The sequence below is a fragment of the Salvelinus alpinus genome, chromosome 9, assembly GCF_045679555.1.
Source record: "Salvelinus alpinus chromosome 9, SLU_Salpinus.1, whole genome shotgun sequence".
Lineage (NCBI taxonomy): Eukaryota > Metazoa > Chordata > Actinopteri > Salmoniformes > Salmonidae > Salvelinus > Salvelinus alpinus.
Genome location: NC_092094.1, coordinates 35,081,715 through 35,095,582, shown reverse-complemented (window position 1 = coordinate 35,095,582; position 13,868 = coordinate 35,081,715). Strand labels below are relative to the sequence as shown.

At 36.6% G+C, this 13,868-nt stretch overlaps 1 long non-coding RNA gene across 1 annotated transcript; it reads right to left on the bottom strand.

The window, feature by feature from the left end:
• Positions 1-180: 180 nt before the first annotated feature.
• LOC139584707 (uncharacterized) lies at positions 181-8,970 on the bottom strand. The gene is made up of 5 exons (XR_011676810.1): positions 8,685-8,970; positions 5,089-5,152; positions 4,882-4,941; positions 3,213-3,265; positions 181-483 (listed from the first exon to the last, which is right to left on the bottom strand). It is a non-coding gene; the product is annotated as an uncharacterized lncRNA (long non-coding RNA).
• Between the last annotated feature and the right edge of the window lie 4,898 nt (positions 8,971-13,868).

Below are 13,868 nucleotides of genomic sequence, written 5' to 3'. Positions count from 1 at the left end.
TAACATTGTATTCCTTCCACTAACTGGATGCATTCAGAAGCCCCTTAAAATACCAGACACGTCATTAAATTTTTGTGAAATTGATTCGAAGTTTGTACTTAGAATTTCCACATTTAGCAAATAGACAATATAGTCTGGTAACAATCTTGGGTAGCATATTGACCAATGAAAGAGTCAGAATAGTGAAAAAACATTGTTTTATTTAATATAAATAACAGCGCATTAAGAAATCACAGAAGTAGAAAAGTACTCTGTAATTGAATGCAGTAAAAGCAACTATTACAATAGCCTATTCAAACAACTGAGTCCAAAGAATCCCCAGCACAAGAGTCCATGTGAAAGTTTAAGTAATTCTAATTGACACAGTCAAATAAAATCCAGAAAAATCCAAGCAGTTAGCTTTTCAAAAATCCAATTAGCTCCCAAATCCCAGTCGCCATCTTGATGACAAAGCAGTTGTCGCCACTTCCCGTAGAATTGGGTCTTTAATGGAATTAAGAAAAAAGAAGAAATGAATAAAAAATATATATATATATTACATTTAATTAATAATTAACTATTGTCCAAACCCATCAGTTGGATTTTTTGGGGGCCAAAATAGCATCAATAACTCCACAAAATATTCAAATTCTGAATAGCTAGCTAAAAGTCAAGTTGGTAATGAAACCCAGAAGTTTAAAATGTCTGTATTACTGCAGTATGCGGTGACAAATATCGCAACTCGAATCAATGAAAAATATATATTATAATAATAAAACTATAAGAGCATTAAGGGCTGAATCCTTACTCCCCATACATATAACATGTAATTTGCAAACAGATTGGTCAAAATATAAATATTTCAGAATTGTGACCTATTCGCCCAAATGGCATTGTGTGCCTTTTATCGCTTTTAAAACACCAACAGAGATGCTCATGCTTTTCAAACATGAACCTAAGACAATAAAGTGAATAAATATATGGAATACTAAAAGTAATGCAAGTGTTCTAGTAGGAAACTCAAAACTTTCTGAACTGGGAAACTCGGGAGTACAACGACTATTTCCTACTTGGGAGCTTGTTGTGATCGGTTTTGGATGTCGGAAACTCGTAATTACGGTGATTCCGGGAGCTTTACAGAAATATCCCAATCCTGAGTTTCCGATAATTCCGAGAGCACATGAACGCAGCATTATGCAATTTAATAGCAACCATTCAACACATTTTAGAGTTGAATAATTGGAAACAACAAAAGACAAAACAGGAAATGCAACAAAATTGCATGCACAAGTAAAAGCTAAGCAAATGGAATGTTCTAACACATCTGTTAATTGAAACATTTCACCGTTCACTATAAGTTATGTGAATGTGGATCATGTAAATTAGTTCTTTCTCAAAATTATCAGAAAAACTAATTATGCCATATTTTGTGATCTACTTCTGGGATTGCACCATGCTCTTTAGCTGTTACCAATTTATTTGATAACATTAACTTGATACGGTTTATTATTATTTTGCTGTCAGGCTAGGCAAAACTACTTAAACTGTCCATTAGGGGGTCCACCAGAATCGCATTGAGCACACGTTGGCATGAGTAAATCTCATAATCCTGCAAAGTTCCTTTTCCAACACTTTTGGACAACTGACATTGCTGAACCATTACGGTTGTATCTAAACTATTGCAGCTTGATTTGTAAACAAAACACAAAACTACAACAATAGTAATCATGGATGAGCTAAACTGCACAAAATATGCTAAATGTGCTTCCTCTGCATGCACCCTGCCTCCAAAATTTCCAAACATGACCAGCAGAGATTCACCAAGGAAGAGATGATATCACAAAAATCAGCATGTGGTATGATAAAAAAATAAAAAAATCTCAAAATGGATTACACATTCATATGAATCAAGAAAAACAAGGGGCAGGTTCCGACCCAAGATGTCAGTTCTTGACCAGCAGGTGACAACACAGTTCGTTTTTGGAGGATCCTGCCAAGAAAACTGAATTCTTACAATGAAAAGTATAAGGACATATCTCTTTAGTTTCCGTTGGACATTTAGTTTGACGTTATCATTCAGCGGACAGTGGGGCCATGCACAGAAATCCATTAGTAGAGGTGGGTTGGGTCTAATTAATACAGGGTTAGTCCCCGTTTCATATTTTACTAAAGAAAAGAGACTGGATTTTTTTATTTAACTAGGCAAGTCAGTTAAGAACAAATTCTTATTTACAATGACAGCCTACCAGGGAACAGTGCCCCTGATCTGCCTTGTTTTTACCTTGACAGCTCGGTGATTCGATCCAGCAACCTTTCGGTTACTGGCCCAATACTCTAACCACTAGGCTACCTGCCGCCCCAAATGTATCACAGAAGACAGTGTGGCCTAAGTGTGACAGTTTCACTATTTTCTAACATTGTTGGAAAAGTCAATCATAATGGTAGTAGTATCTAGGTTACTTTATTATCCCAGATGAGAAATGGATAGAGTACTATAGAATAATAGTCTATGCATTGTCAGAATACACTGACCTTACCATAGAGATGAAGTGAAAAATATTTTATGATTAAGTTTGTTAAAAGAAAAAGAGACTAATGGATAGATTTGGGCAGTTGTGAATAATCATTGTACATGATGGCCTGGCATATGTCACAGACATTAAAATAATCAAGGAATATTTGAAAGATGGAGGAACTCTTAAAGAACCTATCAAAAATGAATGGAAACGTTCAGCTTCTAGGGAAAATATGCTGCTTCTGGGGGGAGTATGGGCATATTTTATGCAAATGTTTTTAAAAGGGGGAGGAGTAAACTGTCTTGAATTATTGTGATATGATAAGATGCCCTTGTACAAGGCTTCTTATACTAAAAGGGAGAGATGAGCAACTTTAAACTGATTTAGCTAAAGTGTTCTAACTTTCACTGGAATAGACATCTTTCAATAATATTGAAAGATGAGGTACAATTCCATGGTGGGAGATCTCTGTTGATCTCAATTGGTTACAATCATTGCTCTAAATTATATATAACTGGGAACCCTACTCCCATTACCAATAAATAGACCTACCTCTGGATTGTTATTTGTGCTAAAGATCACAACCTTTACTTCAATGTTATGTAACAGAAGTAAAAATGTTTAAGAAATCGATTTAGTACAGTATTGAAAGTGTTATAGCAGATATTTGAAGAAACATTCCATTTGTTACAGCACAGATCAAAAGACATGACTTACACATAGCTGTCTTCTTATTTCATTGGGTGGGAATGACAGTTCATGCCTTGATTCTGTTAGGGATAAGAGGTGAAATTAGGTGACCATCAAATACAACAGACCATGAGTTGTGGTCAACTCTGGAATTAATTCAAAATCTAGGCTTTTACTTGGATTAAGTTTATGCAAACCAAAGATATGTTCCCCGAAATGTCACCTCTGAAATTATCAGGTTTCTTGGAGCTATGCTGTATACTCCGGTCAAGCAGTGTCAGCTAATAAAAAAATATTGGTTTTCAACTTTTTATTTATTTATTATTTTACATTTAGATGACTCACCAAGATGAAATTACTAAATTCTGCAACCCCAGTTTACGAGTTGTGACATATTACTTTTCAAACATAATTTAAAGATTGTCATAAAATATATGAATTTTGTGTATTATCAATAATTATGATAAACATGTATTGTTATGAACAGAATACTAAAATGGCATCTTCTTGATTGTTAATGTAGCTAATTTGACCAACTGTCAACATTAGCAAGCTAGCTACTTTTTTTTTTTTTTGCAATTTGAGCTAGCTTATTTGCCAGAATCTTAGTATAAAACTTACTACATTAACTCTTCTCATTCATCCCGACTTCTAAAGAACACCAGGCTTAAGTTCTATAGCAACTTCAACAACTTGTAAATACTAGTTTCTAAGGAGCACTTGAACGACTTGAACGGATACTTTTACGATCATACGTTTTAGGCCTAGGCATGATTGATTTGAGCCAGACGAATAGGCATATTTAAAAAATACCTTTAATTTGCAGTGTTCTTTAATTGTCTGAGATCATACATTTACCCATTACCTAGCTAGCTATTTTCCCCTTCTGATGTATGGATGTTAGTTACAGTTCACCCCAAAAGGATAAACAGCACATTTTGCAAGCAATTAACAGAAACCTTGTGTACTGCAATGTAACCATATGCATCCAGAATCAAATTCCGAAAATAAGTCACAAATCGCAAACGTAACAGGAACCCTCTCAGCTTTGAAACAGCGTCATGTTAGCATCACAAGGTAAACGTAAGTGAATTGTGTTGCCCTCTTGTGGTCTTAACGATCATAACACTGCCCGCAAGTGTTCACTGATACGTAAAAAAATATATATATACAAATCCTATTAAGTCTTTCTTGATGTATTGTCACGATACCATTATAAGGAAGTAACAAAGCAAAGGAAATAAAACATGAAGCAGACTACATTTATTGAGGAAAATGACTGACGTCACCCAGAGTCACATTTGTTTATTTTGCAAGCTATAGAACACAATATTTGACAAAAAAAGGTTTTTAAAGACCTTAGAGTTAAGTCTGCTTTGTGTTTTCATTTTTGCCAAGGAAAATCAGGTATTGTAGTATCACGATACTGGTATCGTGACACTACTTTCTTGTGTTTATTTTGTTCTTCTTTCAAGTATTGAACGGGCGCAGACTAATGCCAAGTGTGTACATAATGCCATTTTTTTGTTACAATGTACTAGTTTTAGGATACAAGGTTTATTAAACACATCCATATTATCTTTCATATTAAACATTTTATTTCCCTCTTTTTTCCTTAATGTTATTAAAATGTGTCATGCAGTCAGGTTTTATTTTCTGCTCAGTCTTTAATTAAAAGGAAACATTTTATACTTACAAGTCTTGGTCATTCCAATCCCCCTAGTCATAAATTTGGTCGAACATCCGGATGACAAACCTTCAAAAGTACAAATACAAAAGTGAAAACAGGCCAACAGCCCAACCTATTGGTAAGTCTTATATAGCAGTAAGGAGAATCAAACTCGCTTAATTAAACACTCATGGTTAAATGATTAATATTCATAAAATACCCTCACAAACTTACATTTTTTCAAATATCAAAACATTGGTATTCTTCTTTCAGCCCATTTTTCTAACTTCAATGGTTCCTGAAATAAATAAAGGAAAATGGATTATCATAACATGTTAGATTAAAACAATTATATAATGTCACTAAATATGGCAGAATGCCATCCATTTATCTGATAGAGATTCTATACATCTTTACAGAATTGTATATTCAAATATGTTACTACAAACGCTACAGAGGCAACCATTTACATGACGTTAAGCGGGTTAAAAAAAATATCTTACTAATATCTACCCATTAGAGGTCGACCGATTAATCGGAATGGCCGATTAAGAACACATTCTTATTTTCAATGACGGCCTAGGAACGGTGGGTTAACTGCCTTGTTCAGGGGCAGAACGACAGATTTTTACCTTGTCAGCTCGGGGATTCAATCTTGCAACCTTACAGTTAACTAGTCCAACGCTCTAACCACCTGCCTCTCATTGCACTCCACGAGGAGCCTGCCTGTTACGCGAATGCAGTAAGAAGCCAAGGTAAGTTGCTAGCTAGCATTAAACTTATCTTATAAAAAACAATCAATCAATCATAATCACTAGTTAACTACACATGGTTGATGATATTACTAGTTTATCTAGCGTGTCCTGCGTTGCATATAATTGATGCGGTGCGCATTCGCGAAAAAGGACTCGTTGCTCCAACGTGTACCTAACCATAAACATCAATGCCTTTCTTAAAACCAATACACAAGTATTTATTTTTAAGCCTGCATATTTAGTTAATATTGCCTGCTAACATTAATTTATTTTAACTCAGTAAATTGTGTCACTTCTCTTGCAACAGAGTCAGGGTATATGCAGCAGTTTGGGCCGCCTGGCTCGTTGCGACCTGTGTGAAGACTATTTCTTCCTAACAAAGACAGCCAACTTCGCCAAACGGGGGATGATTTAACAAAAGCGCATTTGCGAAAAAAGCACAATCGTTGCACGACTGTACCTAACCATAAACACCAATGCCTTTCTTAAAATCAATACACAGAAGTATATATTTTTAAACCTGCATATTTAGCTATTTAGCAACAGTTTGGGCCGCCTGGCTCGTTGCGAACTAATTTGCCAGAATTTTATGTAATTATGACATAACATTGAAGGTTGTACAATGTAACAGCAATATTTAGACTTAGGGATGCCACCCGTTAGATAAAATACGGAACGGTTCCGTATTTCACTGAAATAATAAACGTTTTGTTTTCGGATTCGACCATATTAATGAACAAAGGCACGTATTTCTGTTAGTTATTATGTTATAATTAAGTCTATGATTTGATATTTGATAGAGCAGTCTGACTGAGCGGTGGTAGGCAGCAGCATGCTCGTAAGCATTCATTCAAACAGCACTTTCGTGCGTTTTGCCAGCAGCTCTTCGCTGTGCTTCAAGCATTGAGCTGTTTATGACTTCAAGCCTATCAACTCCCGAGATTAGGCTGGTGTAACCGATGTGAAATGGCTAGCTAGTTAGCGGGGTACACGTTAATAGCGTTTCAAACGTCACTCGCTCTGAGACTTGGAGTAGTTGTTCCCCTTGCTCAAGGGCCGCGGATTTCGTGGAGCGATGGGTAACGATTCTTCGAGGGTGGCTGTTGTCGATGTGTTCTTGGTTTGAGCCCAGGTAGGGGCGAGGAGAGGGACGGAAGCTATACTGTTACACTGGCAATACTAAAGTGCCTATAAGAACATCCAATAGTCAAAGGTATATGAAATACAAATCGTATAGAGAGAAATAGTCCTATAAATACTATATTAACTACAACCTAAAACCTCTTACCTTGGAATATTGAAGTCTCATGTTAAAAAGAACCACCAGCTTTCATATGTTCTCATGTTCTGAGCAAGGAACTTAAACGTTAGCTTTTTTACATGGCACATATTGCACTTTTACTTTCTTCTCCAACACTTTGTTTTTGCATTATTTAAACCAAATTTAACATGTTTCATTATTTATTTGAGGCTAAATTGATTTTTATTGATGTATTATATTAAGTTAAAATAATTGTTCATTCGGTGTTGTTGTAATTGTCATTATTACAAATACATTTAAAAAATGTTTTTGGTTTTAAATCGGCCGATTAATCGGTATCGGCCTTTTTTGGTCCTCCAATAATCGGTATCGGCGTTGAAAAATCATGTTCGGTCGACCTCTACTACCCATAATTAATTGTTGATATAAAACCATTTGTATTAAGGCAACTGATCTGCATTTACACATTTCAAATGCATGCATGTCAAAGAAATACGATACATTCATCTTGAAAAACATAAATATGCATTGTGGCCATTGATCCAATCACTTGTGTGTGCATCAAAATTGAGACAATGTGTAAGAATTGTTATTGGAATACTAAGATTAAAATATTTTTTACCAATTTATGACCACCATATAGATAGATGATATCTATATATATTTTTTAAATCTAGTATCTCTAAACAGGAAGATCTTTAGACTTTCTCAGTACAAGAGACCTTTATGTTAAGCTTTAATTAAGGTGATAGCACAGCATCAAGTTGATTACATGAAGTATCTATGAAACAAATCTCATCCTCACTGTATGAACATATTTCAATAATCTGGCCAGGACAGCATTAGCTTTTGTGTCTTGGAAAAGGGTGCATTTCTTAATAATTCCTCTATGAATTGTAATAAAGTGAATAGTTTTGTATTTGTCAAGTGTGAAAAAACCCAACGTTACTCCCAAATCTCATCTTCATAACAGCTAGAAACAATAACCTAAAAACGATGTATGAAATGTTTCCAGTGGCTTTTATTTCCATTCTGTACCACAACGAGTTAAAAGGCAACACCCTATTTTACATTTTCGAAAAATAGCTTATATATGCTCCTCAAGACATGGCAGTTTCATTTGAACATAATAAACCTTTGGTGTTATATGTGTAGAAAGTACATACAGAACATTATCGAACATATTGATTTACATTAATTTTAATTAATTATTAATTGCTGTTAAAATTAGCCAAAATATTACGTTAGGCATAACTACCTGTCTGGAATGTTTTTCAACACGTAACTCCTAAACCTGGCAATAAAGCCTTTTCTAATATATATATATTTTTAATTAATTGTTGTATGGAAAAACATCGACATTCATTCAATATATTATCTCTTGAAACCACAATAAAATGATTCATACTTTCATCTTACTCTCGACCCACTCAAATAAAAAATGTATGTTAAGGTGTACTCAATTAAGTAAAAATTCTCCTGTCCATTTCAGACAAGGGCATTTGCCCTTTCAAGGACAAAGCACATTTTAAATGCGTAGGTTCTAGAACTCGAAAGTGTACCCAATCATATATGTTGCTTTATATTTGACTTAGGCTAACACAACACATTTTTCTCTACTCATCCCACGAATTAGAATTTCAACCATACCGACATCCAGTCTGAAAATCGTTTTTCCTTTTCATTCTTGGCAGGGGACCCACCATGGCCATTTTTACAACAGACTGTCGAACCCTCGCTCTTACCACCATATTGCCACATCTTCTAACCGCGCCTTTACAGGGGAAAACTATGTTTTTCTTTCAGATACGTACCCATATGTGAGACGGGCGCTATCCATTGTCTTCTACCTGCGCGGCCGCCGCATTTCTTGCTGATTTTCGTATTTTATCGGGATCGTCTCCCTGACAGTTGTGCTTCTCTCTGCCATGCTGTGCTGTGCTGAAGGCTCGTCTCTTCGGTCTGTCCTTCTCACTACGTCTGCCTGAACTGTTATCCTGTTCAATACAGCTCTGCCCCCTCTTTTTCAACATAAGCGCATACAACTTCCTCTGAAACACACCAGCATCCTGGGTAGCAGAGCCTCTACGCGGAAGGTTTACATTATTACAATTAATCTATTAATTGAAGTCAGTATGCAACAGTTTTGAAATGTATCTAATGTTAGTTACAAGGAGGAAGGATACATTGTTGCAAGATTCCCCTACATTACCCAAATATGTATTCTCAGAGGGTTATTTATGTATGTTATGCATTTAAATACACATTTTGTGTGCCTCCTAAGAAATGTGTTTATGAATACCATTTAAAGGCAAGATGTAAACAAACTTCAGTAGTGAAATAATTTGTAGTTTTGAATATCAAACACCCAGTTTTGTTTTAATTCCTCCTGTCCTGTATATTTCACTAAACATTTCAGTAGACACTTATTACATCACGTGTTGCATAGCCTTATATTCACATCAATAATTATTGAACAGTGTACATATACATATACATATATATATATGTCAAAATATACCAGTGTCAACTAATGTAGACTCAACAGGGAGTTCAACAAATGAACTGCTATCACATTTGTAATTGTTAACCAAAGATGGTGAGATACAATTGCTAATATTGATAATGACTTGTATTGATATCACCAATAATATGCATTGACCAGGTAATAATCACTTGCATACAGATATAATTGAAGAATTCATGGATAGACTAACTGCATTGCTTTGCAAGAAGCAGCAATAACATAAACGCCATTTTGAATGTCCTGTTCAGTGTTTAGTCCTTGGTACTCCACCCCCATCACCAACCAATAAGATAAAAGCCAGAATAGCTCTTGCTGTTTTGCAGTGGAAGATTTTCTTTAAAAAGAACCACAGCCTAGCAACAAGCGCTGTAAGCCCTCCCTGCTTGGGAGGATCACTGATCTCGCCAGACTGAATAACCCCCAAAAAACATGGTGCAAATCATGCTTTATACTATTAGATAGTGATCATCCCAAAGAGAGGAGGAGGAGACAGGGTGTGCAGGTCAATAGTATTGTAATCAGACCAGAATCATCTTTGCACTGGAAAAACAAAAGGGTGCCAGATGAGCTTGAGGTAGAAGTTACACGTCGCTACAGATCTTGGATCAGATTACCCTACCAAACCCTAACCTTAATAACTAGGGGAAGAACAATCAGATCCTGTATCAGTGGTTAAGGGCAGTAGCGGTGCGTTGGTGAAATCACTTGGGAAGCCAGAAAAAAAGGCATATTACAACCTATGGGTTGCAATAATTGCATTGTTTGCTCTATAACCTGGTAATTCATATGCCTTGCGACCATGATGTTTAAGTGATAATGCCAGAGAAGCCGGGGTTTGGAGGATATATTGGCACAGGTGTTGTTAGGCCCAAGACGAAGTTGGCTACGAGGACATTATCACTTTTATACAACGGGTTACCAACATATTCTAATAACGATTTACATATTTTCAAGAAAAACATTATTTTTATTAATTCTATTTCATCCTTACACAAGATATAGTCTCGACACAAATCTAGAGTTACTACCCAAGCCGGCTGGTCGTTCGTTCTATCGGTTCAGTTGCCAGAGACACGACCCAGTATTTTTGTCCTGCATCTATGGACGCAACCCTGTCATTCGTTCTAAATGTTCTATTGCCATACTGGCTGGCAACAATCGTATCCCTTGCTTGCTAGCTAGCCAACCAACAGTGCAGCCAGAATAACAACAAAGTAGCTGCATTTGCATAAGGTGTTTTCTAGTGACATTTATTTGGATACATCCATAACAATCAGCTAATGAGGCGCTATTTCACCTGGCATAGAAAATGTGTTTTCTCGTCAGGACACTGTTGTTTAGAGGAGCTAGCCGACAACACAGCTAACACAATCACTTCTGAAACTGGAAAGACTGGCTGAGTGGCTGAGAAAAGCTGCCTGCCTGTCTCATCCCAACTACCCACATTTTCACTACTATTCGACAGCTGGAGATCGAATTTGAATATTGAAACAATGTTGCAAATGTCAGAGAGACATACAGCAAGGTTTATACAAATCTCCGCTGTTGAAAACTAAATGTTAGTCTAAAAGAAATGTGAGATAATATCTAGATGCTTTTTATAGTGGCGATCAAGTTTATAAATTGCCTGGCTGAGCTTATGACACAGTGGATTGGCAGACAAATGGAACAGAGTAAATAGGCATTTTGATGTCATAGATTTAGCCAGAGGTAATGTGGTTTAACCAATCAGCATCAGACACACCCGTTGTATAAATAGGCCTAAAGGCCGAGACAATAAGACGACAGTGGCAGAATAAATTCAACCACACCTTTGTTTTATAACAAATCGGATAGCAACCTCTGTCCGGTTTAGGTCACAAAGCATATTGCATGTAACAGACAGTTAAATGACATACAGCATGGTCAAGCAAATGTTTCTGACATTTTCGGACCACAAAACAAGTATTGATTTAGAACCACAGAGTTACCGCAAGTCGCAAAAAAAAACAAGAGCAAGAAAACAGGAGCTGCCTCCACTATTCCAGCATAATTTCAACATCATTAAATCACCTCTGCTTAGTCTAATACAGTGACAAGTAAAAGATAGCAAAAACAATTTAGTCCAATCAACATAAGCTAAATATGATGTGGCTGAGGTTCTGACTTCTGTGTGCATGCCAGGGGCACAGCAATGGATGAATTAATGGATGGATCAGAATGGCTGTTATATTCATTAGCAAGTACAGAGAATTAAGTAAAATCACAAGTCCAAATCCCTATCTCCATTCATGGTTAATTTAGGAAAGGGCCAATTTTAGCTAGCTAGCTAGCTAGCCACCAGAGGGCAACAACACAACGAGATGCTACAATTCAAGTTGTTTCTGTCAATTGACTTATGCTCTCAAACTCTCTAAGTTGGCTTCCCTTGACACTTTTTTGGTGCACCAGGACCATTCAGTGAGCTAGCTCAGTTTAGCTCAACGATGATTGGCACATTTTTTATACTTTTGTTAATCAAGGGAGGCCAATTGCTCACTGGCTTCCCTTGTATTCCATTCAATGCTACGGTCGGCAACAATGTCATACTCGTTTGGACCAGACACCATCAGATAGATGACCTACACGTAGAGAGACAGAGGGGCGCTGTTTCACTCGCTCGGGTGCTTTCTCCGGTGAGATACATTCAGCCTCTTGGGAATTGAAGGAAAATTATGAAACACAGAGAGACGAAAGATAAATTATTTTATTTGTTTTTTTTGGGAAGCCTGGCTTCTCTTGACATCTATGAATACACACCACTGGTTAGGAGTCAGCTCTACTGCTGAAATCTAGAAAGACACTGCACATTGTAATGGTCAGAGGAGATATGAATGCAACATTGATCAAACTTGTTTTGTTAGACATTACAAAATATAGCTTACATTTTATACAGTGGCTTATAAAATCATGATGGTACCTGATTACAAGTGCTTGTTCACACATGCTTTAGAAAGAAATAATTGCTTGTCAATATGCCTATTTACATAGATTTTGATTATTTTAACTGCTATGCTTGTCTTGTATTAGACTGAAAGACTAGGCCCCAGTTCCCTGTCAGTTGTTGTTGCTGAAGCCCTCATTAACTGGTTTGAATACCAGGTGTCCAGGAAACAGTAACCAGATTTATTAGTTTTCGGCCTTGGTGTCCGACTTAGAATTAATTCCAAACGGACAGCAGATCTGATAAAAACAAATATGCAGACATTTTATTTTGATAAAACCAATAGTGTCAAACAAAGCTGCATTATATTTCTGTAAAATTCAGAAATAGATCTAAAAGCAGCATTTGACAGTCCATAGTCATCACCATTCCACAATTCAAAGTCAACAGTAAGCCTACAGGCAAGTTGTAATGTAACTGGGCACCTAGAAAACATTGGTACATCAATATTTTGCCAGCATTAAATTATATTTTACAAAAACAACCTGGTAATCACCTTTATAGGTTGGGGTAACTTTATGGTCTGATATTTAAGGGTTATTCTACAAGTCACAATGCAGGACAGTATTCTTATAAACTTACTTAGAGCTTCAGCACATCCCAGAGTGAAATTCCACCCCTTGAACAGTTGGGAAGCAAAGGGCTATGCGCCTCCCAGTGTCATGGTGAATAAATGCCGCCATCTAGTGTCTATTAGAGCGCAATTGGTTATATATTTTCTTATTTAATATGTTTGTTCAATAACCTTCAACTTTTTGTGGAACCTTACAAAATGTATCAGCTTGTAAACAATATATACTCTTCTTTGTGTTGCAAATGAATGCGTAACATCTAGTGTTTTCTTCATTCCGGCCTGCTATGACCTGCTGGTTAATGTTTGCAGGATCCAGCTAGAGGCAATGTAAATGGGATTAAACTGCAGCGCTCGTTCAGTACTGGCAACAATATAAAAGCATTGGATTGGTGTAGGCATGGGCTAGAGCTAGAGGGAGTTTCCATATACCAGTAATTTCCTTTCAAATATATATTTTTTTACTCCTGAATTAATTTAGGCTTGCCATAAAAGGGGTTAAATACTTATTGACTCAAGACATTTCAGCTTTTCATTTTTAATGAATTTATAAAAATGTCTAAAAACACAATTCCACTTCGACATTATGGGGTATTGTGTGTAGGCAATTGGTAAAAGAAAATCTCAATTTAATCCATTTTAAATTCAGGCTGTAACACAACAAATCGTGGAAAAAGTCAAGAGGTGTGAATACTTTCTGAAGGCACTGTAACTGTGTGCTAACACTGCATTACCCCTTGCTTATGTAGCACATGGGGATGCGTGAAACTTAGTCCTCAGCCTGAAGTGTCCCCACTTGTGCCGGCGAATAGCTAGCTGTTCGGGTGGTGCCGACTGATAAAAAAATTCAGGAGGACGGTCACGTGTGCTAGCAAGGCAGAGGTCATGAGTTCGCGCCAGGTATGGGCCGAATCGGAAAGAAGCTGTACTCGCTAAGC